A 27,932-nucleotide genomic window follows, 5' to 3' on the forward strand; every position below is an offset into this window, starting at 1 on the left:
ATTTGTAAAATAGATGCCGATGACACAACAAAGCTTACAATTGTTAAATGACAGGTCCGTTTCAGTTAGCCATCAATAACGTAATTTGTATTTGAATAATTTACAATATCAATATGGTAGTAATTTGTACTGGCATTTAAATGTTAAACTTTACTTATATTTACTACAGTTATAACAAATGTTTGGTAACTTAAATAAAAACCGTTAACACACAAGATAGCAAAGCCTTGCGCATAGGATTGTGGGTGATTTGAGAGCGCGAAGGATACACATATGCATCCTTTCCTGTGTATGGGATATTCTTCGAACGAAGGACTCAGTCCTTGGTTGAAATTCCGAGGATCCTCGACATTGGAACAGTCCTTTGACGGATGTCGATGACGTAGAATACTCGAAATTCTGGCTTCCGAGGATCCTTCCTTGACACTGAGAAAGGCCTTGTGTCTCCGAGAGGTTTCAAGCTTTCTCTACGTCCGCTACGTTCTCAAAACTCAGGCAATTTGATAATACCTAGAATATCAAGATCAACTGTGGGCGGCAGATCCTTTTCCTATTTGGCGCCTAAACTCTGGAATAACCTACCTAACATTGTTCGGGAGGCAGACACACTCTTGCAGTTTAAATCTAGATTAAAGACCCATCTCTTTAACCTGGCTTACACATAACATACTAATATGCTTTTATTATCCAAATCCGTTAAAGGATGTTTAGCCTGCATTAATTAGTTAAACCGGAACCGGAAACACTTCCCATAACACCAGATGTACTTGCTACATCATTAGAAGAATGGCATCTACGCTAATATTTGTCTGTTTCTCTCTTGTTCTGAGGTCACCGTAGCCACCAGATCCAGTCTGTATCCAGATCAGAGGGTCACTGCAGTCACCCGGATCCAGTACGTATCCAGACCAGATGGTGGATCAGCACCTAGAAAGGACCTCTACTGCCCTGAAAGACAGCGGAGACCAGGACAACTAGAGCCCCAGATACAGATCCCCTGTAAAGACCTTGTCTCAGAGGAGCACCAGGACAAGACCACAGGAAACAGATGATTCTTCTGCACAATCTGACTTTGCTGCAGCCTGGAATTGAACTACTGGTTTTCGTCTGGTCAGAGGAGAACTGGCGCCCCAACTGAGCCTGGTTTCTCCCAAGGTTTTTTTCTCCATTCTGTCACCGATGGAGTTTCGGTTCCTTGCAGCTGTCGCCTCTGGCTTGCTTAGTTGGGGTCACTTCATCTACAGCGATATCGTTGACTTGATTGCAAATAAATGCACAGGCACTATTTAACTGAACAGAGATGACATAACTGAATTCAATGATGAACTGCCTTTGACAATCATTTTGCATTATTGACACACTGTTTTCCAAATGAATGTTGTTCAGTTGCTTTGACGCAATGTATTTTGTTTAAAGCGCTATATAAATAAAGGTGACTTTGACTTTGACTTAACCTTCCTGCAAAGCTCCTGAGAAACTCTGCTCAAGTGCACAGAGGGCAAAAGCTGTTTTAAACACAAAGGATGGTCACACCAAATTTTGATTTCATTTAGTTAATAGAAATTGATAAAATCTATTCATAAGATTTTTCACAGCATCCTTATTTTACAGCATTTTTTACACAAGTTTACACAACTTTTAACAGGACTGTAACTTTGCGCCCTCTTGTAGTGTCTCATAGACACAGTTCTTCTGGATTTAGTCTGTCTCACTTTGTCCTGTTTCTTCATGTTATTTCAGACAGACTGGATGTTAATGAGAACAGATCTCTGTGTGGAGCACTGGCTGCTGTCAGAGAAAAATCTCACTTGATTATAACAATTAATGGCAAAATTAATGTTGGGAAATGTAAACAGATACTGACACACTACAGCAAAAGAAATAAATAATTGACTTAAAGGGATAGTTCACCCCAAAATGAAAATTCTGTCATTAATTACACGTCTTTCAAAACCTGTAAGACCTACATTCATCTTCAGAACACAAGAGAAGATTGTAATAATAAGATCTCCATAGTCATTGGGAAGTAGGTGGCAGGAACCGGTGGACAATCAAATGAAACTTTAATAATCACAAAATAAACAAAACAGCGCACCAGGCCCTCACGGACGACTGATGCGCGCAAATACAAAGCAAACATAAAATAAAGCCCAGGTCTGGTCCTCTCTTGTCCTTCACTGTCGTCGCTCCAGTTTTATATACTTCCATCTCCTACGTGGGACTCGAGACCGCCGGTGGGTTGCAGGTGTCGCTGATTTCCCAATCATTCCGCCAGCCTCATTTCTTGTTCCCACGTCCCTCTGCCCCGCCCCACTCGCCATATACCCCCATCGCCCCTCGCAGGCCGGGGGTACCCTCGAGACTGCGCTCTACTCCAGCTCACGGGGACCTGCGGAAACCTGGGGGTAGGACAGACAGACGAGTCGGCCTCACTCCTTGTTCCCACATCCCTCGGCCCCGCCCCACTCGCCACAAAGATAAACAAAAGCTATGTTTCCAGACCCAGAGACACAGCAAGGACATCATACAAAAATAAATAAATAAAGCCGCATGACATCAGTAGTTAAAATTCTGGGCAAGGATGTGTATGCGTCGTGTACTCTTCAAAAGATGGTTATGCGGTGAAGAGGAATTGTTGAATAAAGCCGTTATTGTTTTATTTATTTGTGCACAATAATTATTCTCGTAGCTTTGCAAAATTTAAGTTGAGCTCATGATGTCGTATGGACCATTTTACCAATGTCCTCACTGCATTTCTGGGTCTGGGAATGCTTCAGTTCTCAGATTTAATCGAAAACATCTTAATTTGTGTTCTGAAGATGAACAAAGGTCTTATGGGTTTGGAACAACATGAGGGAATGTAATTAATGAAAGAAATTTCAGTTTTTGGGTGAACTATCCCTTTAAAACCATTTCTTAAGCTCGTGTAAATACTAGTGTTCTAATAATTTTAGTCACCACTGTAAATCTGTATTAACTATATTACATTGTAATTAAATTTTAAATAACATGCAGTGCTATTTAAAGTGCCTGAAACCAGTTTATTTAGTTTTCTTTTAAAGTACATTATTTCTGTAAAGTGTACTCTTTTTTTAAAAGTATGTCAACATGTACTACTACTTCACAAAACTGAACATCTTTCCCCACCCCATTTGCCTATTAACGGCAGGAAAAACACTCTAGCGGGATCCAATAATGCCATTCTAGAGTATCTAAGGGTCTTAGGTACTTAAGGGCATCAACAAGTAGTTAAGGGCATAACATCACATTTTTGGACCAAGCAAGAGATTAGCAATTTGCTGATTGCTCAGTTAAGAGCATAATCATAATTTCTAATCATCACGATAACTACAGCATTATAGCAGATGAACTGCACAACTTTAATGTTCTTGTTATTGCACATTAAGTTAAGCAGAGACTTTATGGTCTCTAACAAAATGGTATTATTGTGATGACGCAATCGAAAGCAGCACCTTCTGAGAGCTCTGCTCCAAAGCCTAACAAAGAGCCCCATTGTTCTGCACCGGTGGATAACAGCAGGGCTAAAGGATGTAGCTTTCGCTTTGTTCCCATTAATTTCTCGTGATAAATTGTACCCTTGATGATAGTGGCTTGATGTGTTGGCCTGGCACTTGAGTGTGTAAATGAATTTTGGACTGAAACTCCATATTTGACGCTAAATGCTTCCAGGTGTTGCCTGGTAGGGTGATGTCAGAAGCTGGCAAAGAAGTGAAAGAAGTATTTTTTTTAAGGGGTACGAAAAAGGCCAAAGTGGGTTTTTGGTCTTCTTATCCTATTTTTTACTTATTTTAATGGAGGATCTTTTATCTCTCTGAAGGTTAACCAATGTTCTCATCGGTTCTTGGAAGGTAATCACATTCATCTAACTTTAGTGCACTTAGAGGAGGAAACTCTCCCTTTCTCCTTCTCTCCTTCAGTTTCTCCACTTGTCCGTCAGGCAGCCGGTCTGGTTAAAGGAAATCTGTTTGCCACGGTGCCTGCTATTGTTTTTGGCAACCCTCTCTAAACTCTGGCAGACCCTGTCAACTCCTGAAAGATCTGAAGAGCTTCAGGAGTTAGATACTATTTCACTTTTCGTTTTGCCTGCTCGCGCTCTAGAAAGTGAAAAGCGAAGGTGTGCTGGAAAACTTGTTCCGTTCAACATGGCTTTCTTGTTGTTGTGGCATTCACAGCAATATGAAGCCGCACCCCTCTGGCCAGAGACCCAAGCAGGAGAATCGGACAATGGCTTTAAAAGAGGAAGTAGAGAAACTCAGCTGTGGATCATTGCTTAGACACAATGCCATCAGTGTTCTTGTTCCCAATATTCTGATGCAATAACAGACATTTGGATATTTTTCAGTGCGTATATCATATTTTGGCATCAATTTTCCTAGTCCTCCTTTTTTACAGTTTCCTTCCACCCTCCACCCGTCTCTATCTTTCTATTTTCCATCAGGATACCTTATCCTGTCCAGCTCTTGTTTTTGTCCTTGTGTCAATATAAAGACTTGCACATATTAGCTGAAACGGCAATTTGTAGGCCTCTTATAAGGCATATATGATACAAAAACAATTGTGATACATTTTTTATACTGAAATTTTTTTATGATTTCAGATGAAAAGTAATAATATCAAATTTAGTAAGTAAACATTTTGTGAACCCTACCACCCTCTTGTGCCCCTTTTCATAATTCAGTATAATGTAAAACAAATTTGGGCACTATAGCAAGGAGTACCTTTTTTACAGTTTTTATCTGCATTTATTAATTTAACAGATTATTTCATCCAAATTGATTTACAAATGAGGAATGCAAGCAATTTATCTAAAAGGCTAAGTTTGCCAATTTTGGCCAGCTTCGTATTGTTACAGTGTTAGTAAGCGCATGGAAACAAACAATCTGTATTTCTTCTTTGTCACCTGCATAGAGATATCTCTTTTTATTTTTCATAAATAGCCTAGGCTTCATCCAGTGGACAGCTTTAGGGCTTAGAAAAAATAAAAATAAAAAAATACAGATCAATACTTCCACGTTTTTGTATACCTGCCCACAAATAGTCAGATCAAGCCCAGTGCATTATGGGTGCTGACGTTTTCCTACCTTCTTAATGAAAGGGATCAGCACAGACATTTTCTCTAGTCATGTAGCACCAATTTTAAGAAACCATCAAACAAGATGCATTACAAATGTTGAGTTGAGTTCAGAGTTGTTAGCTAAGCACTATGCTAACATCAGAACAGCTGTTAGTGTGAGTTCAGTAGCGTTTTGAAGCATTTGTGTGTTCTAAGGCATTTTAAACCAGGACTCATTTCGGTTAGGATGTAGACAGCAAGGCATTTCAGCATTTGGACCACATCCTAGAAAAGCTGAGCTGCAGCTGAAGATCATTTCTAGAGACAGAAAAACCTGGAAATCTTGGTAAACCTATAAATCTTGTTAAGATATTAAAATACTGAAAGAAGACTTGACTGATTAAGGTGTATGGAACTTGTGTTTGTATGGATTTATGCATGCCTTTTTTATTAAAATCGCATGTGTTTTAATAGCATTTTAATAGCTTTAGTAACCAGCAACGTGGTTACTAAAAACATTATATTTGCATGTGAGTTAAAATGACATTGTAGAGATGCAAAGTAATTGATGGAGGATTAATTTCCCAGTCATCTCCCATTTGGCTGAGCTCATGCTTACGTTTGGATGCAGGGCTTATTAAAACTCACATTTTTCAGTTTGAAGGCCTGGCTCAGATTTTTATATGAGAGCTGTGTGACTGTGCTGGAGAACTTGGAGGTGATAGAGATCTTGGCTTCCAAAAAACTGTCGAAAAAGCATTTGCCTGTTACTCTGTTTACATAACAGAAATATAAGCAACTTGTTTTTCTTCACTGAAGTAATCAGACCCTGACTTTAGTATCTCTCACTCAATCAGTACTTTTGAACTTCTCTTCATTGTTAGTGCAGTAAACAAACATCTTTAGCAGCATTTGCTAACTCTTCACTAGCCTTTGGGGGATTATGGGTAGACTGTGAGCCAGGGTAAAGAGATTCACTTTCCAATTGCCTGACACATTAACAGCACCATGAATAGTTTGTCTTTCTTTATGTCCTTCTTTTATCGCTTTCACTCTTTCTACTGTTTGGCTCAATGCATATGATTCCTTTGGCCAGCATTATGGTAGACATGCATATTCTGTCCTCCAATTTGTTTCTCTTCTTCGTGACATCTGTTCCATTCAAAGCATTTAACTTGATTTCTTTTTAATTCACTAACATTTTTAGGGTGGAGATCTAGGAAAAAAAGGCTTTGCTCATTTGGAAGAAATTATTGCAACATACCGCCTACAGAGATTCAAAAAAAAAAAAAAAAAAAAGAATGACATGGCTTAAAGGTTTAGTTTAACCAGTTAATTGTAACCTTATAGTATGTAAAAAGGCTCTCTTTTCGGTGTATTAACTGCCGCTCCATTGGAAAACAGGTGATGGGGATTTACCACTAATCATGGAACAGACTTTACTGACGAGATGCACATGATCATATCGTTCAATATATTGTCTAGCCCTATTATAATACATAGAATGCCACACAAGTTTGGAAGCGTGTTTATTTCTAGTCAGTCATCTTCCAGCTGCCCTTCATTTCGCTGTCACCACTCTAATCGAACAACATTAATGATCCTGCATCTGGCTCAACCTTTAATAGAGTCAGCTGTCTATATCAACATCAGCAGCCACACAGTTTATAACCAGTCTGTAAATATACCACAGAAATAATACTGTTACCAATATACTCTTCAGTTATCCACTGACGCCGACTGAACCTTTGGTTGGGATTTGATTTCATAAAAATCAACAACTCTAATCTTAAAACTAGATGCCTGTGTGCTTCCAACTTTGCTGAAGCAATATGAGGACGGTCCTTTTCTCTTCCAGAGTCACAATTTCTTTTTGTCTGCAGTCTCTGCATAAAGTCAAGGCACCTTTATTTATACAGCACTTTATAAGAAACAGATTGTTTTAAAGCAGCGTTCCAGTAATAAACAGGAAAATAGCAGAATTACTGATGCAAACTTCAAAAATATAAGATAAATTGAAATTCTCCTATAAAGCAGTTCTAAAAAAGACTGTTCAGTTGACTGTTCAGTAATTTCAGAGATTTTTGTTCAGAGATTTTTAAGGGAAAGAAGTGGAATGTTATGCAATGGCCAAGTCAATCACCTGACCTAAATCCGATTGAGCATGCATTTCACTTGCTGAAGACAAAACTGAAGGGAAAATGCCCCAAGAACAAGCAGGAACTGAAGACAGTTGCAGTAGAGGCCTGGCAGAGCATCACCAGGGATGAAACCCAGCGTACGCTGATGTCTAATTGATCTCCAGACTTCAGGCTGTAATTGACTGCAAAGGATTTGCAACCAAGTATTAAAAAATGAAAGTTTGATTTATGATTGTTAATCTGTCCCATTACTTTTGGTCCCTTAAAAAGTGGGATGTACATATACAAACTGTTGTAATTCCTACACCGTTAACCTGATTTGGATGTAAATACCCTCAAATTAAAGCTGAAAGTCTGCAGTTAAAGCACATCTTGGTCGTTTCATTTCAAATCCATTGTGGTGGTGTATAGAGCCAAAAAGATTAGAATTGTGTCAATGTCCCAATATTTATGGACCTGACTGTACATATTCTACATTATTTTTCACATCTAAATAAGCTTGTGATGTCATAAAGAAGTAAATGTAAATGTATGTATTATATGCTCTCACAGATATCATGGCTGTTATATCTGTGTTTGTGGGCATTTTATGTAGAAGCGTAATCAGGTACATCATTGTTTGTCTGTCATATCAGTGGACCACAGCATTATTTATTTCATAACTTGCTACGAGCTACAGGAGCACAAGTGAAGCAAGTCTTTATATACAGTACACTTGAGTTTACTAACATGCTCACGAGTGTTTGTGTGTGCCGTGTCAACAAGATGCCCTCAGTGTTTGTGGATTTAGGGTAGAGTGATGCTGTAAACATCAGCATCAAGATAAATTCCATAAACCTTCAAATTTATAGTTGACTTTCGGTTTACACATTTAAAAAAATGCTCACCATATATTTACATCTGGAAAAGTTGAAAAAGAAATGGCTGTAAACTCCTCTTCTTACGTTGCTCAATGGAATGTGGGTGACGTTAAGCCAAATTGTATGTAGGGATACATATTTCCCAAATCCACTGCAAATATGATATAGATATGAATAATGATATGGAAATCAGAGGAAGGCACAACAGCTCTTATTTTTTTTTTATCTTAAATCGCGTTCTACTTGTCAGATATAAAAGCTCTCAAACTACTAGATGTAACTAAGACAGCTGATCCTGAAAAATTAGAACCACTTTTTTTTTTTATTAGCTGCAGATTACATTGGTGCTTCTTTGACATACAGGTAAATCAATAAATTAGAATGTCTTGGAAAAGCTCATTTATTTCAGTAACTCAACTCAAATTGTGAAACTTGTGTGTTAAATAAATTCAGTGCACACAGACTGAAGTAGGTACTTTTAATTGTGATGATTTTGGCTCACACTTAACAAAAACCTGTGACGATTCGTGCACCAGAGAGACACAGGAGAGAGTAAGAGATCCAATTGCAGGTATTTATTGTCAATTCAGGGTAATCCAATTCGTGGTCGAACAAGCAGAGGTCACAGCCAAAAAGACAGTCCAAAAATAAACAAACAAATAAACAAAGGAGGGAACAGGAAAGGAACTCGGAGGACGAGAAGACAAAGGGGAATGTCGGATGATGAGCAGGCTGATGACATTAAAGGTAAGGACTCCATACAAACAACAGGAAAAGACTGGAATATATAGGGAGGCTAATGACAATAGATTGCCTGCACCTGGTGCAATTAACAGGAGTGCAATTACTGTGAAGACAGGACCAGACTAGAGGAATTTTAGTGCCTACGGTGAAGTGCCTAAGGGGAAATAAGCTCCATAGTGGACACCCAGGGAAACAGAGACTAGACAGCGTGACAGTACTCCCTCCTCCACGGAGCAGCTGCCAGATGCTCCACCCGAACTCAAGGGACCAGGAGGGAAGTGGAGCGGCGGAGGATCACGGGGAGGGACGGAGGGCCAGATAAAATGGTAAAACAGAGACAAGAGGACCAGGTAGAATGGGGAAACAGAGACAAGACGACCAGGTAAAATGGGGAAACAGAGAGAAGAGAAGTGCAACACAAAACAAGGAGTCCTGGAGGGTGGTGGACCAGCGGAGGATCAGGGGGAGGGATGGAGGGCCAGGTCCTTAGAGGGAAACAGAACGAAAGACACAGACAAGAAACCCAGGAGGGAGGTGGACCGGCGGAGGATCAGGGGGAGGGACGGAGGGCCAAGTCCATAGGAGGAAACAGAAAGAAAGACACAGACAGAAGAACAACAAAAAATAAACAAACACACAAGTCCAAGAAGGACATCACGTGATGCCCACCAGGGCGGAGCAGAAGACCACCCCATCCTTGTCGAGGCAAAAGGCCCCCAGGGCGGAGCAGAAGACCACCACAACCGTGTAGTCAGGGCGGAAGCCCCCCAGGGCGGAACAAGTCAGGAGGACAAGTCTGGTTGGGCAAGTCTGAAACATAGAACATGAATATGTTAGGGGTAGCCTCCGTGGCCACAACAGGAACAGTCGGGTGCTCAGAGAGTTCGACTGAGACATGATGAGTCTTTGGAAGTTCCGCAGAGGTGAGGGGAGACTCTGGTAGTTCATCAGATCCATGGAGAGGCTCGGGTAGTTCCACAGAGAAGTGACGAAACTCTTGTAATCCCATGGTGTTTATACTGGATTCCAGAAGATCGGTGCTGACTTGACCCTGCTCATGAATATCATTGGTGACTTGTTCTTGTTCATGCAGATCATTGGTGACTTGTTCTTGTTCATGCAGATCATTGGTGACTTGCATTTGTTCATGAAGATCATTGGTGACTTGTATTTGTTAATGAAGATCAATGGTGACTTGCTTTTGTTCATGAAGATCAGTGGTGACTTGCCTTTGTTCATAAAGATCACTGGTGACTTGACTCTTGCCTTGAAGATCACGATCACCAGTGACTTGAATCTGGCCTTGAAGATCTCCAGTGACTTGACTGTGTCCTTGAAAATCACCAGTGACTTGACTCGGTCCTTGAAAATCACCAGTGACTTGACTCTGTCCTTGAAGATCACCAGTGACTTGACTCTGAGTCCTTCTGTGATGATTCATGCACCAGAGAGACACAGGAGAGAGTAAGAGATCCAATTGCAGGTATTTATTATCAATTCAAGGTTATCCAATTTGTGGTCGAACAAGCAGAGGTCACAGCCAAAAAGACAGTCCAAAAATAAACAAACAAATAAACAAAGGAGGGAACAGGAAAGGAACTTGGAGGACGAGAAGACAAAGGGGAATCTCGGATGATGAGCAGGCTGATGACACGAAAGGTAAGGACTCCATAAAAACAACAGAAAAAGACTGGAATATATAGGGAGGCTAATGACAATAGATTGCCTGCACCTGGTGCAATTAACAGGAGTGCAATTATTGTGAAGACAGGACAAGACTAGAGGAATTCTAGTGCCTACGGTGAAGTGCCTAAGGGGAAGTGATCTCACTAGTGGACAACCAGGGAAACAGAGACTAGACAGCGTACTTATCAGTAAGATCTTCATCATTCTCTACCTCACACTGACATACTGACAGGGTCAACCTGTTTGCACATTTGCCTCTTGTACATTCCTGTGTATCTTAATATTTAAGACTACAGTATAATGCACATATGCACTTTGTACATCCCTGTGTATCTTAATATTTAAGACTACAGTTTACTTTCATGCACATTATTTTGTGTTCTATATTAAATTCTACAATATACATCTTTTTAAAAAATGTATTATTATATTTTTATTGTTTACTTTTATTTCATTCTTACATAGCTATATTTATGTATATTTTCATCTGTGTTTTTTTCTTTAATAATTGCACTGTCCATGGAGCGGACCTGACTCACATTTCACTGCTGGTTATATATGCTATATATAATTTTGTATGTGATGAATAAAAATCTTTAATCTTGAATCTTGAATCAATACTTGGTAGGGGCTCCTTTTTCTTTAATTACTGCCTCAATTCGGCGTGGCATGGAGGTGGTCAGTTTGTGGCACTGCTGAGGTTGTCTGGAAGCCCAGGTTTCTTTGACAGTGGTCTTCAACTCATCTGCATTTTTTGGTCGATTGTTTCTCATCTTCCTCTTGACAATAGCCCACAGATTCTCTCTGGGGTTCAGGTCTGGTGAGTTTGCTGACCAGTCAAGCACACCAACACCATGGTCATCTAACCAACTTTTGGTGCTTTTGGTAGTGTGAGCAGGTGCCAAATCCTGCTGGAAAATGAAATCAGCATCTTCAAAAAGCTGGTCAGCAGAAGGAGGCATGAAGTGCTCCGAAATTTCTTGGTAAATGGGTGCAGTGACTTTGGTTTACAAAACACACAATTGACCAACACCAGCAGATGACATTGCACCCCAAATCATCACAGACTGTGAAAACAATGGACTTCAAACAACTTGGGCTATGAGCTTCTTCACCCTTCCTCCAGACTCTAGGACCTTGGTTTCCAAATGAAATACAAAACTTGCCCTCATCTGAAAAGATGACTTTGGACCACTGGGCAACAGTCCAGTTCTTCTTCTCCTTAGCCCAGGTAAGGCCACGGACGTTGTCTGTGGTTCAGGAGTGGCTTAACAAAAGGAATATGACAGCTGTAGCCAAATTCCTTGACACTTCTGTGTGTGGTGGCTCTTGATGCCTTGACCCCAACCTCAGTCCATTTCTTTTGAAGTTCACTCAAATTCTTGAAAAGATTTTTCTTGACAATCCTCATAAGACTGTGGTTCTCTCGTTGGTTGTGCATCTTTTTCTTTCACACTTTTTCGTTCCACTCAACTTTCTGTTAAAATGCTTGGATTCAGCACTCTGTGAACAGCCAGCTTCTTGGCAATTAATTTTTGTGACTTACAGTCCTTGTGAAGGGTGTCAATGATTGTCTGAGACCATTTAGAAGGCTCAGGAAACCTTTGCAGGTGTTTTGAGTTCATTAGTTGATTGGCATGTCACCATATTCTAATTTGTTGAGATAGTGAATTGATGCGTTTTTGTTAAATGTGAGCCAAAATCATCACAAATAAAAGAACCAAAGACTTAAACTTCTTCAGTCTGTGCATTGAATTTATTTAATACGTGAGTTTTAAAATTTGAGTTGAATTACTGAAATGAATAATCTTTTCCTTGACATTCTAATTTATTGAGAAGCACTTCATATATTTATAATATCTCACTGAGTTTGATTGAATTCCCCAATATATGGAAGTCTGCCTTTGTTATCCCATTCTTAAACCAAGGAGATGGTTTGAGATGATAGGGGATACAATTTTTTTTAGATGATAACTTTGTTGCTTTGTAACGATTTGTATTGTAAAAAGTGCTATACAAATAAACTTGAAAAGATGAAATGAGTAACTATAGGCCAATTTCTTAACTTTGTACTTTGTCTAAGGGTTTTGAATCTCTTATTAGTGAGCAGTTGATTTCATATCTTACAGAACATGATATTTTATCACATAATCAGGGAAACAACACAGTACAACCACAGCTGCTACTATAAGGATTATAAACAATTTCATTGAGGTGATAAAGGTCATTATTGTGTATCACTTTTTATCAGTCTGTCCAAGGCTTTTGATACCATTGATTTCTGCTTATTAAAAACTAGACTGAAACAAACAGGGATGTCAAATGAGACAACCTCTTGGTTCAAAAGCTACGTAGTGGGTAAAACACAGTTTGTGCAAATGGAAGGCCATTCATCTGCACCATTGCAGATTACAAAGGGTGTTCCTCAGGGATCTGTTTTGGGGCCTCAGATTTGTATTATTTATATTAACACTCTTGATTTAAATATTGGTCATGTTAATTTTAATCTTTATGCTGATGACACTGTGATTTATTGTAGCTGTATCCTTACTCCAGCATGCTTTTGATGTTGTGCAACAAAGCCTTTGTGGCCTCAAGCTGACTTTGAATGTGACTAAAACTAAAGCTATGCTATTTTCAAGATCAAAGAAACAAGTGGCAAATCAACTATCACCCAAAACCTCACAGGGTATAATTGTTGTAGTGACAGAATATAAATATCTCGGTTTAATGCTTGATTACTCCTTATCTTTTAAATCCAATGTTAATCAACTAAGGACAAAATTAAAGTTAAAGTTTGGGTTCTATTAGTAAGTTTGGGTTCTTCTTATCCGAGACAAGAAGAAGATTGTTTTCTGCCACATTTATGCCAGTCCTTGATTATGGAAACATTCGGTATAAATTGGTCTCTACCAAACTTTTCGGTTCTTTGGACACTCTGTATCACGTTGCGCTCAGTACGCATCATTGTGATTTGTATAATAGAGTTGGTTGGATGTCATTATCAACACACAAATGTAATTACTGGTAGATTGTTATCTGTAAATCCATCTTGGATTTACCCAACATACTATTTTTCAATCTTACATAATATTTAGGAAAGATGATGGGCAAATGTCAACATTTAATTAGAGGAAGTGGATTTTTGTGGGTTTATTTCACTTTTTGCATGCCTTGATTTGTGTTCTTGTCCTTAGAATGTAGATTTTGGATGATTCTCTTCGAGTCCAGTCTGTCTGTCTTTGTGGTCATTTTGAAGCATGCAGTCCACGTTCCTGCTAATCGATTGGGTGTCACTTTCTATGAAGCCTGTATTTATAATACATTATAAGAGTATTCTTAAGGCATTATAATGAATGCATAATAAAAAATAAAAATAAAAGTATAATATGTTATATTAACTTATGAATAATCATAGCAACAATTATAATACATTAAAATACGTATTTGTGGTCATAAGTTTAAGAGTAATATTATTTATAATCTAGTATGGTAGAATAGGTTGACTTACTTGCAAAGACACTTATAGTCAGTTTATCTGTTGGTTGACCATCAAAATAAAGTGTTAGCATATATTTGTTACATTCATTGATTTCAGTTTCCTTATTTGGTCATCTTCCTTTTCCTGTTTGGTTGATTTGATTAATCCCCACCTGTCTCCATTCCCCTGATGACTTCCCTCGTGTTTAAATACCCTGTCTTTTGAGTTCCTCCTTGTCCGTGATTATTGTAATGTATTGTAATGTATTATGTTGGATGTGCCCTTATTCTCCCGCGATCATTAAAAGAACCCCTTTTGTATATTGTCTTCCTCGTGCGCCTTCATTACACACCAGCAGCTGTAACAATATTTACAGTAGCAGACATAAAAATACTCTGATGACCACTAGTTGACATACTTATCAACAGCTGTCTAAAGGGTACCATCAAAATAATCAAACTGATATTACAATAAAAATAGTTCAAAGCAAATGTGTCATATTACACATTCATCTGATCTGATATCTGATCTTATGGCTGTTTTAGATAATTTATTTATTTATTATTATTATTATTATTATTACTACTACTACTTATAAGTGTTATTTGACCGCTTTAAGTAAAGAAGCATCATAAAAATGGCAAGATATGAGACTTATAATACATTATAATTATGTGAAGTGTAATCCATTGTAAAAGTTGATGCAACTTGTTCACTGTGTTATAAATCATCATACTCTTAAAAGCTATAACCACAAATAAGTAAATATTATAATATAATTATACTATATTCATGAGATAATACAACATATTATAAGGTTTTGTATAATGCATTATTAATTCATTATAATGCCCTAAGAATACCCTTATATACCCTTATATCCTATATTATGAATACGGGCTTCATAGAAAGTGTTACCAGAGACTGTTATTCCTTTCTGATCTTGACTAACTGCCTACAATTATCACAGCGAAAATAACTGAGAGCATAAATAAATAAAAAAAATACTGAACTGAATAATATACATAGATTCAGATGTTATGAAAACTATCAGAACATAAATGTGTCTAAGTATAATTCACTTCAAGCGCTTCTTATCGTCAGCTATTATTTGTGGAAAATAGGAGTTATATGTAGCTTTTGACATTTTATTTGTAGACAGATGAAGACATCTCATGAGAAAAAAATAATACAAATCCTGGGTTTGTTCTGTTGATGCAGTTCAGCAGAAAGTGTTGGTTGACTTGAGTGGCTCTGAATGATCAGTGAACTGGCTTGGCTGCTCAAAACATTGTTTCACATTTAATGAATCATAGAGACACAGTACAGTGTTGACTTGATTAGTCAACACTTGTTGCATATTTCACATTTCACTCTGGAAGCACTTGCAATTCTATTTTTTACTAATTCCAGCACTGTAAATTTCAGCTGAAGTCAGATTCCCCCAGCGCAGACTGTATGTATTTTTTAGTCATTTGGAAAAACCTGTGCCTTTGATTTCATAGCGTCTTCCGGACATTAATCACACTGATGCCCTGAGATTTAAAAGGGTCCTGGGATGTCTGCCTCTGAAGCCATGACCATGTGGTGGTACATCTGTACGATTCCAGGGGATGTTTTCAAGATGACAAGGTTTATAACTCACTGTTGGTACATTGAAGTCTTTATTAAAAGAAAACATTGAGACACACTGAAGACAAAGTAACCCACTTCATTTCCATGTTCAAAGAAAACAATAGTTGAACCTTATCTTTCCATTCTTGAAATTATTAGCATCTTTATTAGAAGTTTTGGGCAACGTCATGCAATCCAGCCTGAGCGAAAGTGAACCACATATGCTGGTACATCTTCCAGGCCGCTCATCTTCAAAGCTTCATTTATCTTTTGCTACTTTAAACTTTGACCTAATGTACTTGTAGTTCCAAGCATATAATTCAGACATACTGCATTAGCAACTGTTCCTAACTACCGCAATATGTCTGTGTTTTGTATGCTTTGTCAAGATTTCCCTTTTATGATTTTCTGTAGTTTGGATTGTCATAAATATCTGCTTATTTATATGGTAACACTTAAGCCATTTACATCCATTTCCGGACAAGCCCAGAATACATTCAGAAAATATTAATTTAATTTTTTATTGCAGTCTTATACAGTCCTAACTAGAACTGATACGATTTCAGCAATAAGTAATTTGTCCAAGCCAGATGACAAAATCAATCACAAATCACAGCCAATCAGAAGAGCGAACTTGCAATGCAATGAATATGTGAATAATCTAAGGCATAAATATTAAACCATTTTAAAATGATTAAAAATACATGCTGAGTGATTGCTTTAAGGTTTACAATGACCTCATGATCTCCACTTTAGAGTGTTGATACAAATAATAAATAATTCCTTTTTTGGGATTTGGTAATACTTGAGTCATTACTAATGGTCTACCACTTTCAAATGAACTACACATTATGCATTATTCATATTAATTATCAAACTGTAAAAGCACTATTACTTACTAATTAATTAATAAGAGTTTCTTGTTTGTTATTATTAGTTACTAGAGTGTTAATATTATGTTATTTAGGTCTTCCTGTGTAGTTATTCATTAATGACGGAACAGTATTATAAAGTGTTAACAACATCCATTATGTGAAATAGGTTATTCAGGGCATTAACAAATAAAAAAAATAAAATGCAAATTTGTATGTGTCACGAATCCGGTCTACTAACTTCCGTTCACTCACCACCAGTGGTCACCCGCTCACTAATGTCTCACTATACCCTGGACTACATTTCCCATCATCCATTGCACTGATTGCACACAGCTTGAACTAATCACATGCTCACCTGAAAGCTATTACACAAACTATATAACACCCACCCAGATTCTGCTCAATTCCCTGAGTATTGTTCAGCATGTTTCACTCTCCTAGTATTAGCTGCTTTACTGACCCATTACGTGTTTTCTGATTATTGCCAGTTTATCTTGGACTAACCCTTTGCCTTTCTGTTTTGGACTGTGTTTGCACCTCGCCCTGGACTATTGCTCTTGTTATTGGATTTCCCCTTGTATCTAGCCCTCTGGATATTGTTTGCTGATTGTTGACCCTTGTTTGCCATAGGAATACTCTATGTCTTGCCTATTATGTACCTGTTTGCCACTGTTTGCCCCATGCTTCTTATGACCACTTCTCTGTTAAATAAAAAGCTTGTAAATGGATCCACATGTCTTACGTCTCGTCAGCCCCAATACAGAATACTCGGCCGCACAAGGACCCACCAGCTTTTCTGAGGAACATTGGGACAGGCATTTTGTTAGGCCTTAGACAAGGTCACAGATGATCTTCCAGAGTCTAGTCAAGTCACTGTTGATCTCCCAGAGTCTAGTCAAGTCACTGTTGATCTCCCATAGTCTAGTCAAGTCACAGTTGATCTTCCAGAGTCTAGTCAAGTCACAGTTGATCTTCCAGAGTCTAGTCAAGTCACTGTTGATCTCCCAGAGTCTAGTCAAATCACTGTTGATCTCCCATAGTCTAGTCAAGTCACTGTTGATCTTCCAGAGTCTAGTCAAGTCACTGTTGATCTCCCATAGTCTAGTCAAGTCACTGTTGATCTTCCAGAGTCTAGTCAAGTCACTGTTGATCTCCCATAGTCTAGTCAAGTCACTGTTGATCTCCCATAGTCTAGTCAAGTCACAGTTGATCTTCCAGAGTCTAGTCAAGTCACAGTTGATCTTCCAGAGTCTAGTCAGGTTACTAACTTCCGTTCACTCACCACCAGAGAAAACCACCACCTTCTTAGAGAAAAATGGTATATGTGAGGATTTCCAGTCAGGATTTAGACCGTATCATAGTACTGAAACTGCTCTCCTTAGAGTTACAAATGATCTGCTCTTATCATCTGATCGTGGGTGTATCTCTCTATTAGTTTTATTGGATCTTAGTGCTACGTTTGACACAATTGACCACAACATTCTTTTGCATAGACTTGAACACTTTGTTGGCATCAGTGGAAGTGCATTAGCATGGTTTAAATCGTACTTATATGACCGCCATCAGTTCGTAGCAGTGAATGAAGATGTATCATATCGATCACAAGTGAAGTATGGAGTACCTCAAGGCTCAGTACTAGGGCCGCTACTCTTCACGCTTTATATGTTACCCTTGGGAGATATCATCAGGAAACATGGTGTTAGCTTTCACTGTTATGCTGATGATACGCAGCTCTATATTTCCTCACAGCCCGGTGAAACACACCAATTTGAAAAACTAATGGAATGCATAGTCGATATAAAAAATTGGATGACGAGTAATTTCTTACTGCTAAATTCAGAAAAAACAGAGGTGTTAATCATAGGGCCTAAAAACTCTGCTTGTAATAACCTAGAACACTGTCTAAGACTTGATGGTTGCTCTGTCAATTCTTCGTCATCAGTTAGGAACCTAGGTGTGTTACTTGATCGCAATCTTTCCTTAGAAAGCCACGTTTCTAGCATTTGTAAAACTGCATTTTTCCATCTCAAAAATATATCTAAATTACGGCCTATGCTCTCAATGACAAATGCAGAAATGTTAATCCATGCATTTATGACTTCAAGGTTAGACTATTGTAATGCTTTATTGGGTGGTTGTTCTGTATGCTTGGTAAACAAACTACAGCTAGTCCAAAATGCAGCAGCAAGAGTTCTTACTAGAACCAGGAAGTATGACCATATTAGCCCGGTCCTGTCCACACTGCACTGGCTCCCTATTAAACATCGTATAGATTTTAAAATATTGCTTATTACTTATAAAGCCCTGAATGGTTTAGCACCTCAGTATTTGAATGAGCTCCTTTTACATTATACTCCTCTACGTCCGCTACGTTCTCAAAACTCAGGCAATTTGATAATACCTAGAATATCAAAATCAACTGCGGGCGGCAGATCCTTTTCCTATTTGGCGCCTAAACTCTGGAATAACCTACCTAACATTGTTCGGGAGGCAGACACACTCTTGCAGTTTAAATCTAGATTAAAGACCCCTCTCTTTAACCTGGCATACACATAACATACTAATATGCTTTTAATATCCAAATCCGTTAAAGGATTTTTAGGCTGCATTAATTAGGTAAACCGGAACCGGAAACACTTCACATAACACCGTACTTGCTACATCATTAGAAGAATGGCATCTACGCTAATATTTGTCTGTTTCTCTCTTGTTCCGAGGTCACCGTTGCCACCAGATCCAGTCTGTATCCAGATCAGAGGGTCACTGCAGTCACCCGGATCCAGTACGTATCCAGACCAGATGGTGGATCAGCACCTAGAAAGGACCTCTACTGCCCTGAAAGACAGCGGAGACCAGGACAACTAAAGCCCCAGATACAGATCCCCTGTAAAGACCTTGTCTCAGAGGACCACCAGGACAAGACCACAAGAAACAGATGATTCTTCTGCACAATCTGACTTTGCTGCAGCCTGGAATTGAACTACTGGTTTCGTCTGGTCAGAGGAAAACTGGCCCCCCAACTGAGCCTGGTTTCTCCCAAGGTTTTTTTCTCCATTCTGTCACCCATGGAGTTTCGGTTCCTTGCCGCTGTCGCCTCTGGCTTGCTTAGTTGGGGTCACTTCATCTACAGCGATATCATTGACTTGATTGCAAATAAAAACAGACACTATTTAAACTGAACAGAGATGACATAACTGAATTCAATGATAAACTGCCTTTAACTATCATTTTGCATTATTGAGACACTGTTTTCCTAATGAATGTTGTTCAGTGCTTTGACGCAATGTATTTTGTTTAAAGCACTATATAAATAAAGGTGATTGATTGATTGATTGACCAGAGTTCACCCGCTCACTACATGGATTTTCACACTACATAGACTGTTCCACTATATCCTGGACTACATTACCCAACATCCATTGCACTGATTGCACACAGCTGTAACCAATCACATGTTCACCTGAAAGCTATTACACACAGAGAATTGTTCTCTTATGCACTCATTCAAGAATAATATAATTAACAATTTAAATTGTTTGGCAGTGGTAGTTGTTTGACAGATTTGCTATCTAATAAGTAAACTTTTTAAATAGTTTTTTTTTTCCTCTCTCTCTCTCAAATTAAAACAAACAAATCAAATGTTACATAAATGTTGAAATGTGGCCTGGCTGTATTTTGGTCGTAAAAATACATTTGTTAAGTGCATGTTGTGCTTTGATTTTATTAGATTTTTTATAATTGACCTAATGCCTTGTGCTTTCTGGGTCTACAAGTCTGCAGCTGAGTGAACCCATTCTGAATGTGCATACTTTTCACTGTTTGTTTGCATTAATCGGGCATGGCTGTGTATGCCTTTCTTATGTATTTTTCAGTGCTTCTCTGCTCCAAACTATGATTGGTTCCAGACAAGTCTTCAGGGTTTGTGGCTTTATTAATATAGGGCCATTTAAGCACTTAAGCATTATTTTTGTAAGAATCAAGGCAATTTTTAATCAGGCATTTACACTTAGACTCTGGGGCAGTCTTATGCATATCTTGTCACTCATGTGCTTTATAATCTTCTTGCATTTGTGTGCTGCTTGTTTACATTCCACATTTTATTGCAACATAGCTATAGAGTTTCATGGATAAATCCACTGATCAGCTCTGCAGAAAGCAAGTGGGACTGTGTGTATAGGAACAGAAGCTTTCCAGCAAAACAAATCCTGACAAATCCTTACCTGTGGAAATGATGCTGTAGTTTTTGTACTTTGATACTTATATTCTCTTTCAGTTCTGAGTATTTATCATCTAATAATCTACACTGATCAGGCACAACATTAAATACACCCTCCTAATATCAGGTATATTTTATTGATAATCTTTTTCACAATGTCCAGGTTAAGTGATGCTGACTCATTCAAAAGTTTTAAAAACATTATTCTTCAAAAGATGAAAGCTCTCTCAATGGAATGATGGATTCTTCCCACTCTTCTCGTCTGTGAAGAATTTCATGTAACCATATTCATCAGTTTTTCCTTTAGCATCCTTGCAAATGTAGAGCAGTAGCAGCTCATCTACATTCATCTTTGTGACTGTAAAATTGCTGTGATATCTGTTTGTGGACTGCATCTCTCAAGCAGATTAAACACGAAAGCATTCTCTTGGCACCTGATGCCATAACCAGCCCAAATTAAAGTAAAAAAAAATATATTCCTCTTCTCAAAAGCCTGCGGTTTGCTCTGTGACCTCTGTCAATTTTCAAATGTGTCCTACAAACATGTTTTTCACTACTGTAAGTGCACAGTAATATCTACGGGAAAAAAAAGAACAAAACCAATCACCCAAAACTGAGCATGCAAGAAGGGCAGCCAATTTAAGGCATACAAAATATATTTCCCTGCATTTGATCAGGAGGCAAAAGTCAAGTCAAGTCACCTTTATTTATATAGCGCTTTAAACAAAATACATTGCGTCAAAGCAACTGAACAACATTCATTAGGAAAACAGTGTGTCAATAATGCAAAATGATAGTTAAAGGCAGTTCATCATTGAATTCAGTCATCTCTGTTCAGTTAAATAGTGTTATTTCCAATCAAGTCAACGATATCGATGTAGATGAAGTGACCCCAACTAAGCAAGCCAGAGGCAACAGTGGGAAGGAATCGAAACTCCATCGGTGACAGAATGGAGTAAAAAACCTTGGGAGAAACCAGGCTCAGTTAGGGGGCCAGTTCTCCTCTGACCAGACAAAACCAGTAGTTCAATTCCAGGCTGCAGCAAAGTCAGATTGTGAAGAAGAATCATCTGTTTCCTGTGGTCTTGTCCTGGTGCTCCTCTGAGACAAGATCTTTACCGTTGTCCTGGTCTCCGCTGTCTTTCAGGGCAGTAGTGGTCCTTTCTAGGTGCTGATCCACCATCTGGTCTGGATACGTACTGGATCCGGGTGACTGCAGTGAACCCTCTGGTCTGGATACAGACTGGATCTGGTGGCTACGGTGACATCGGAATAAGAGAGAAACAGACTAATATTAGCGTAGATGCCATTCTTCTAATGATGTACCAAGTACATAGGGAGTTATGGGAAATGTTCCCGGTTCCGGTTTACCTAATTAATGCAGCCTAAAAATCCTTTAACGGATTTGGATATTAAAAGCATGTTACTATGTTATGTGTAAGCCAGGTTAAAGAGATGGGTCTTTAATCTAGATTTAAACTGCAAGAGTGTGTCTGCCTCCTGAACAATGTTAGGTAGGTTATTCCAGAGTTTAGGCGCCAAATAGGAAAAGGATCTGCCGCCCGCAGTTGATTTTGATATTCCAGGTACCAAATTGCCTGAGTTTTGAAAACGTAGCGGACATTATAATGTAACAGAAATGCTAGAAACATGGATTTCCAAGGAAAGATTGCGATCAAGTAGCACACCTAGGTTCCTAACTGATGACGAAGAATTGACAGAGCAACCATCAAGTCTTAGACAGTGTTCTAGGTTATTACAAGCAGAGTTTTTAGGTCCTATAATCAACACCTCTTTTTTTCAGAATTTAGCAGCAAGAAATTACTCGTCATACAGTTTTTTATACCGTCTATGGGCCGTGAAGAAATATAGAGCTGAGTATCATCGGCATAACAGTGAAAGCTAACACCATGTTTCCTGATGATATCACCCAAGGGTAAGATATAAAGCGTGAAGAGTAGCAGCCCCTAGTACTGAGCATTGAGGTACTCCATACTGCACTTGTGATCGATATGATACATCTTCATTCACTGCTATGAGCTGATGTCATATAAGTATGATTTAAACCATGCTAATGCACTTCCACTGATGCCAACAAAGTGTTCAAGTCTATGCAAAAGAATGTTGTGGTCAATTGTGTCAAACACAGCACTAGATCCAATAAAACTAACAGAGAGATACACCCACGATCAGATGATAAGAGCAGGTCATTTGTAACTTTACGGAGAGCAGTCTCAGTACTATGATACGGTCTAAATCCTGACTGAAAATCCTCACATATACCATTTTTCTCTAAGAAGGAATATAATTGTAAGGATAACACCTTTTCTAGTATCTTGGACAGAAAAGGGAGATTCGAGATTGGTCTATAATTAACTAGTTCTTTGGGGTCAAGTTGTGGTTATTTGATGAGAGACTTAATAACAGCCAGTTTTAAGGTTTTGGGGACATATCCTAATGAAAATGAGGAATTAATAATAGTCAGAAGAGGATCTATAACTTCTGGAAGCACCTCTTTTAGGAACTTAGATGGTATAGGGTTTAACATACATGTTGTTAGTTTAGATGATTTAACAAATGTATACAATTCTTCCTCTCCTATAGTAAAGAATGAGTGGAACTGTTCCTCAGGGGGTCTATAGTGCACTGTCTGATGTGATACTGTAGCTGACGGCTGAATGGTTGCAATTTTATCTCTAATAGTATCGATTTTAGAAGTAAAGTAGTTCATAGTCATTACTGCTGTGGTGTTGGGAAATGTCAACACTTGTTGAGGCTTTATTTTTCGTTAATTTAACCACTGTATTGAATATATACCTGGGGTTATGTTGTTTTCTTCTAAAAGAGGAGAAAAGTAATCGAATCTAGAAGTTTTTAATGCTTTTCTGTAGGATAGGTTACTTTCCCGCCAAGCAATACGAAATACCTCTAGTTTTGTTTTCCTCCAGCTGCGCTCCATTTTTCGGGCTGCTCTCTTAAGGGTGCGAGTATGCTCATTATACCATGGTGTCAAACTGTTTTCCTTAATCTTCCTCAAGCGTAAAGGAGCAACTGTATTTAAAGTGCAAGAAAAGAGAGAGTCCATAGTTTCTGTTACATCATCAAGTTGTTCTAAAGTTTTGGATATGCTAAGGAATTTGGATACATCAGGAAGATAACTTAAAAAGCAGTCTTTTGTGGTAGAAGTGATGGTTCTTCCATACTTGTAACAAGAAGTAGAATTTACAATTTTGGCTATATGAAGTTTGCACAAAACTAAGTAATGATATGAGATATCATTACTTGGTTGCATAATTTCAACACTATCAACATCAATTCCATGTGACAGCATTAAATCTAGAGTATGATTTCGACAATGAGTAGGTCCTGAAACGTGTTGTCTAACCCCAATAGAGTTCAGAATGTCTATAAATGCTGATCCCAATTCATCTTTTTCATTATCAACATGGATATTAAAATCACCAACTATTAAAACTTAATCTGCAGCCAAAACTAACTCGGATGTAAAATCACCAAACTCTTTAATAAAGTCTGTATGGTGCCCTGGTGGCTTGTATATAGACCAACGCTACTTTTGCGTCATCGAAGGGTAACGCCCCTTTTTGGGGAAAAACTAACGGATTCTTGATACCATTATCTCATGGAATCACCAAGTAGCCTATTTTTTGTCATTAACACACTCACAGTATGATAAACTAGACAATTTGAAATGACGGTTCAAAAAGAACCGTGACAAATGTCTTCTGCAGCAGAACTTCATGGGGGAGTGAAGTCATTGGTTATTCAAACCATCCAACAAGGCTCAGAGAAAATTTTAAGTGCTACTGTTTCTTTTTAAATTTTGCCTGCTGTCCATAAGCAGAGTTAATACCAAATACGAGGAGCCTTTAATGCTCAAATGTTGATTTACTTAAACAGATTTACTACTGAACAAAACTACATTTCACATTATTAACATTGAAAAGTATGTGGAAAATCAGAGTTGAACAAAGAATTGAAGAATGATTTTCATATTTATTATTTCTGCTGTAGTTAGTTTGAGTGTCAAGGTAAATTACATGTTCAATTAGCACTGCTAGCATTCCTCTAGCACCTTACGCTCCATCTGTGTTGACCTCTGCTTTCCTGTCCATATCATTATTCATTACTACCATTGTAAAACGCTTGAATGATCTTTCCAGCCTGTCTAAAAAGGCCAAAAAATATGTCCTTTTCACTAAACACAGAGCAGTTATTTGAGATAACTGTAGTGGGATTGAATAGTGAATTAATGGCATTTAGAACTTTGGGCAACTTTTGGATCATTCTCAGGAAACTGCCATTCATATTTGAAAAGTACAGGATTTTTGAAGGGGTCTGTGGTAAACTTTCAGGAAATCATATTTTCCTACCTACAGTCCCTTACATACTTAAAATCGAGTAAACATAGGTAGCGTCACTATGATTTGTTTTATATGTGTTTTAGTGGTTGAATATTACACGATTAAAGGTCACTTGAAGGGATGCCTTTTATGAAAACTTGTGTGTCAGTATTAATGCACGCATCACACCACATTATTTACAATCAATTAATGCCTAATCTGTAAAAAATTATCACTATGGTTTTCCCCATGTGACTCCAAAGACTTGTATGATGTCCTTGCTCACATTTGTGATGATTACTTCCTCCAGTTTCCCACACATGTGCTACAAACCACACAACCAGCTCTGTGTCTCCAATACCCACTCAACTCTGGCCTAGTCCAGTGGAGAGGTGGGGAGGGAGAGAAGGAGCACATTTAATGGGGGAAGAGAGACTGTGGGTCGGCAGTCTCTCTCTTCATGACCCCATGAACGGTGTGAAATTGGATTAGAAGGTGTGAAATGAAGCTGTATTTAGCCTACAGCAGGAAAACCAGCAAGCCTAATCATGCTTACACATATCAAATTAAGGGTGAAAAGAGACAGTAAAAGCACGTGAAGTCAAAACATTCTGTATAATGGTGCATTCAGTTCTTAAAGGAACAGTTTGGGAAATTCTGTATTTATATTTTACAAGCTAATATTTTATATTTTGTCAACTCTACAACTATTCTGAAACTGTTAAAAGGCACAATATGTAAGTTTTTGCAAACTGTAATATGAATATGCAAAACATATGTAAGCGAAACAAGGCCGCTGAAGCAATTGCTAATGAGGGACGAGGGTGATCACAGCTCGAAAGCAGTGGAGCTTTTATTATGCCACAGTCGACGTCTTCTGCTCCTTCTGGTCGTGCATATGTGAAGTAAAGCAGCTCTGAGATGTTATGACGTCATTGGCAGGTGATACAATGACACTATGGACACTATCTGTGTCACTAGTTAAAATTTCTTCCATGTTTCTCTGGATTTAAACATTCTTCGAAACATTTGGGATAGTGAAAGTACACAAGTCAGCAAAATAAAAAATAAATAAAAAATATGACATATTGTGCCTTTAAATGTACGCTTAAATGTAATCTGATTTGAATATATATAGATTTTTTATATGTGTGTCCGGCAGCCAGTTTCTTCCATCTGAAGCCATGACATGAGAAACTGTATCAGAGAGCAACACATTTATTGTCAGGTTTAAAGGTTTGCATCATTATATGATGCAATCACACTTGTAGCAATATTTGTTAGTTCTGTTTGTTGATTCAGGCTCAGCATCATCTGAGGTCCTCTGAGGGTCAGCATCATCTCTTCTCAGGTGTTCTGGATCCAGACTGGAGCTTGTGTAAATCCTAGTTACCAAAACAGAGAAACAAATAGAGACATCATTAGCATAGCTGCTGTTCCAACAAAGTCAAATTAATTAGTTTAACCCAAGCTAAAGAATAAAAATGTGCATTTGATCAGATGCAACTGAAGTCACTGATTATGAGCTGCATTATTTGAATGCTTGTCGAAAGAGGGTACAAACATAAACAAACATAAAAATGCAAAGTCCAGCATAGATTCTTAACCCCCCTTTTTTTACCTATCTTCTTCTGATCCAACTACTCCTCTCCCTCCTCCAACTATTCCCCTCCCAGGCATTATTGTTTCTCTCTCTGATTTTTTCAAATAAGCATTTTTTTTTTTTTTTTACTCTGTTGATGTGATGGAAAGAGCACCAACACCTGACTATTCCTCTAACTGAGACTGGAATCAGCTATTTCTAAATATATTAGTGATCTGTTACTTAAAAATACTTCTAAGTTGTAATATTTTATATAGAAATATTTTTTCAATACTTTTAAGTTGCTGATGTTGCAGAAGTATAGGCTTTACGCTATTTTTAAAGTTTGGAATATTAGGTCTTCATTTCTGTCATGCTGTGTTTAAGCATTTGTAAAAAAAGATAAGAAAGATTTATGATTTTGGAATGGGGTAAGCTTATATGAAAATAAAATTTAAGCATTCTAGAAATGTTAATTTACTGAATATTGTGTGAAAACAACATGAATTGTGTTAAAGGTAAGGTCACAACAGACTGATATTGTGTTAATTGTGTATAGTATTTTGAAAATGTGTCTACAGATTGGACAACAGAATGTTAGCAATTGAAAAAAGAAAAAAAAAAAAAGGTCAGCGTAGCCACCAGATCCAGTCTGTATCCAGATCAGAGGGTCACTGCAGTCACCCGGATCCAGTTCGTATCCAGACCAGATGGTGGATCAGCACCTAGAAAGGACCTCTACAGCCCTGAAAGACAGCGGAGACCAGGACAACTAGAGCCCCAGATACAGATCCCCTGTAAAGACCTTGTCTCAGAGGAGCACCAGGACAAGACCACAGGAAACAGATGATTCTTCTGCACAATCTGACTTTGCTGCAGTCTGGAATTGAACTACTGGTTTCGTCTGGTCAGAGGAGAACTGCCCCCCCAACTGAGCCTGGTTTCTCCCAAGGTTTTTTTCTCCATTCTGTCACCGATGGAGTTTTGGTTCCTTGCTGCTGTCGCCTCTGGCTTGCTTAGTTTGGGACACATCATTTTCCAGTGATATTGTTGACTTGATTTCATAGATACCATTTAAACTGAACTGCGCTGGATGATGACATCACTGAATTTCAATGATGAACTGCCTTTTTGCTTTATTGACACACTATTTTCCTATTTAAAAGGAAAATAGTAAAGTGCTTTGTCACAATCTGTATTGGCAAAAATGATATATAAATAAAGGTGCCTTGACTTGTAGCATCCATGGGTGTTAATTTTCAGGCAACATATAGAAGATGTTTTCGACTGGCTAGTCG

The 27,932-nt window shown here is 38.2% G+C and overlaps 1 long non-coding RNA gene across 1 annotated transcript; it reads right to left on the reverse strand.

Moving 5' to 3' along the window:
- Positions 1-128: 128 nt before the first annotated feature.
- LOC128011191 (uncharacterized) lies at positions 129-27,596 on the reverse strand. The gene is made up of 3 exons (XR_008182503.1): positions 27,360-27,596; positions 19,017-19,289; positions 129-650 (listed from the first exon to the last, which is right to left on the reverse strand). It is a non-coding gene; the product is annotated as an uncharacterized LOC128011191 (long non-coding RNA).
- Positions 27,597-27,932: the final 336 nt, after the last annotated feature.

Source organism: Carassius gibelio, chromosome B23 (genome assembly GCF_023724105.1).
Source record: "Carassius gibelio isolate Cgi1373 ecotype wild population from Czech Republic chromosome B23, carGib1.2-hapl.c, whole genome shotgun sequence".
Lineage (NCBI taxonomy): Eukaryota > Metazoa > Chordata > Actinopteri > Cypriniformes > Cyprinidae > Carassius > Carassius gibelio.